The following is a 3,538-nucleotide window of genomic DNA, read 5'->3' as shown; positions in this document are numbered from 1 at the left end:
TGACAATCATTCCTCAGAAACCGATGCACGATCCTCATCGATATTTGCTATAATTGGACCAGGAATTACAGGTGCAATAGTTGATGGATGGTTGGTAGGAGAGTCAGGCTGAGATGAGGCTAGAGAAATCAACCCACGTACATTCTCAACAAATATAGGAATGAAGTGATTAGTTAGTGAAGGAATCATTCGCATTACTAACCCATCCCTATTTTCTGTCGGTATTGACTGAGCATTTGGACATGGTGTTGATCCCGTAAAATCAAATCCATAAGAGACGAAGATTTTGTCCATAAAATACTTTTGCTTGAGCTCCAAGTCCATATATCCTTCTTTTCTTTTCCCCTCCTGCTGCTTGTTAATATGATTGCCATTGATCAACATCACATTGAGTTTGTGTTTGGTTCTGTAATATTTCTTGATATTTTTCATGCAAAAGAGAGTGATAATTAGTAAAATTCATTATTAATAATAATAATTGACACAACCAAACTCCACTAACAACAATGAGTACTCATGTATTTAAAAAATTAAGCTGCGTAAGAACAAAAACAACCATATTGACAAAGTTCACAAGAGTACTTTTCAAATGAAACCAACATCATATCAGTAGAATATTAACTAGATGCAGTTGTGCAACAGAACTTGACTTTGGATGTTCGTGTCAGTCATCTCGATGGTGCAATCAAGGAATGTATCGGGTAGTTGAGACAAGCTCCAGACATAAGTACTTAAGCTCCAGACATAAGTGGAGGCTGGTAAAGCTGAAACGCCTACTTCTACTGAGCATGATATCCTTGTCAAGCTTAAATGTCTAGAGAACGATAACACAACTCTCTAAATGGAACTTCTCTCTTGTTTAGAAGTGTTGGAAATTATGATTATAAAAAGGGATTTAAGTACTGAAGCAGCAGAAACCGCTAGCAAGCAGCAGTTGAAAAACGTAAAAAGCTGACCAAACATGAAGCAGAGTGTTGAAAGTTACAGGCCATGGCTCGCAAATCACTCTCATTCAATGATCAATGATCTTCTATTGTTTCATCTTTATATGTGCACTCTGTCATCGATAGTCAATTTGACAGTAGAGAGTGATTAAACACAGTCAGCGATGACGCCCTCAAGATGAATAAATTGGAAACAAGAGAATATGAGCCAAGTTGCTCAAATTCAAGGGCTTTAACACTCATTGCTACATTATCTGAAACTACAAACAACACACCTTCAGCAATATCTAATGATGTTCCTTATGATTCCCTCAATATTTTGAACACTTTGGCAGCATAATACAATTTCATTTCACAAAGGGTGGCCGAATTAGAACAAAAGCTGGAGAAGATTAAAGCAGAGAAATCTGAACTAGAGAATGCTTTAAACGTGAGTCAATATGTTCTTTAAGTTTCCTTTTTGCAGCTTAAGGAAATTCTAACAAGGTCGAAAGGGTTGCAGAAGGAGCTAGATATGGTAAAAGAGTCAAAAGAGTTGCATGTCTTTAAATATTGATTCTTTGAAGGAAAAAGTTGAAAGAGAAAAATCCAAGTCATAGACATGGAAGCTAAGTGTTGGGAATTACAAAACGAGCTGCAAATATTCCTGGTGGAGGATCAGTTGTTGATATAGCAAGAGGAGAACTATGGAAGTTACTCTAGAAGATTTCCTGATACACTACTTTGGCTGATCTCCCTCTTTTTATTTAATCCATTTCAGTAGATTTTTGTATCCATTTCTAGTTTCCCTTCTCCATTTACTACATTCTTGAGAAGCACAATTTATCTTGATTTGTATAAAATAAACACAATAACAATAGAAAATCAAGACATTGAGTTCACAAGAAATCTCCATTCCCTTTTGAAGTGAAGTCGCCAAAAGGGGCTAGAAACTATCAGATTTTTCAACCACTTAACAAATCATAAAAGCTTCATGCCAATCATCATAAGGGAATAGAGAAAACCAAGTCCGAAAAGAGGAATGGAAAGAATCTGAATGGAATCGATAATACTAAAACACCACTTAAAAAAATTAAACATGAATAAATTTTCGTTTGTCACAACGAAGGTTCAGCACGCAGAGAGAATCTTAAGTAGATGCACTACATATGATCAATGTTCACCATTCTCCTAAACTATTTGAGGAGTTAGAAGAGATATAGGCAATTACTTGGATCATCAACTCATGTGTTATCAGTAGTAAGAAAAGACATAATGAGCAGTGGACCAAGTCTAAAAAGAACAGAAGATACTCAAGAGATTTACAACACTACTGATATGTTTAAATCTTTGAATTGCACCTCTGTAACACTCATACCCAAAGTTCAACATCTCAATACCATTATAGACTACAGAACAATCGAGGAAGCTTCTAATACTACTGGTTCTGAAGGAAAAAAGGTTGTAGTTATACAGAACATATTAAGCAGCAATGTTTACTATATTAAATCATAATTCTTAAATTTGCAAGAGTTGGACAATGCAACCAATTACTCATGTAAAAGGTAATGAAAGGTATCAACAATCACATAAAGAAGAGGCATCGACAATTCAACATAAAAACATATAAAATAGAGATATAACGAAACATATAATTAAAATAGATTCACTTGAGTTTAAAGACTTTACCTAAACAAATCTTCAAAGATTTTACATTGAATTTCCTTGAGTTTCAGCCAAATCTATAAAAATAAAATATCAAATTTGTGAAGAAAATTGAAAGAGTTAAAAAGAAATATCTTTTGATTTTCAAAGAAATATGAAGTTTGAGTGTTGAAAGTAGAAAACAATTACCTTTTGATAAATCAACAGTGAAGAAGAAGCGTCCAAGCAGCAGCGACAAGTTTCCAACAACGATGAAGTAGCACCCAAGCAGCAGCGACAAGTTTCCAGCAATGATGAAGCAGCGTCCAAGCAACAACACTTGATTTCCAGCAATGATGATGCATCGTCCAAGCAACAACGCCTAATTACCAGCAACAATGAAGCAATCATGTCATTGATACAAGAAAAAACAACAAATATGTATTACAATGAAGTGAAACATTAATCTACACAAAACAAAAAGTTAAGTAAGTATCTGAAAAGTACAACTTTAGTATAATACACTCTTCAATACTAACAAGCCCTCTTCTATAACTAACTATTATATCTCTAATTAAGTAGGGTGCATTACCTTTTTCCCACTCAAATACCTATACTTATTTGTTCACATACAAAAATAAATAAACTTATCAGTTATGTCCACTATAAATTTCTAATTTCAAATTCATCTTAATAAAAGACTTGTTTGAATCTCAATATCCCAAAGAGTGTCACATAAATTGAAATGAATGAGTAGTATTTTTGTTGAAATATTTACATAAATAACTATTATTGGGTCTAACTAACAATCCATATCAGTAACTCTTCAAAAATCAAGAGCACCCCATGATACCATATAGATCTGCAAGTAAAAATGAAAAAAAATAAAAAAAGGGGGTGGATTCAAAACTCGAAAATTTGAAGATAAAAATCAAAAGTTAGAGTACTAAACTATTCTTCAAATATGGGTA

General features: G+C 33.7%; 1 pseudogene; it reads left to right on the top strand.

Moving 5' to 3' along the window:
- The first annotated feature begins 506 nt into the window (after positions 1-506).
- Positions 507-1,617, top strand: LOC125861498 (filament-like plant protein; annotated as a pseudogene).
- The last annotated feature ends 1,921 nt before the right edge of the window (positions 1,618-3,538 follow it).

Source organism: Solanum stenotomum, chromosome 4, assembly GCF_019186545.1.
Source record: "Solanum stenotomum isolate F172 chromosome 4, ASM1918654v1, whole genome shotgun sequence".
Classification (NCBI taxonomy): Eukaryota; Viridiplantae; Streptophyta; class Magnoliopsida; order Solanales; family Solanaceae; genus Solanum; species Solanum stenotomum.
Note: the sequence above shows the minus strand (reverse complement) of the source record. Positions and strands in the feature narration are given on the sequence as shown.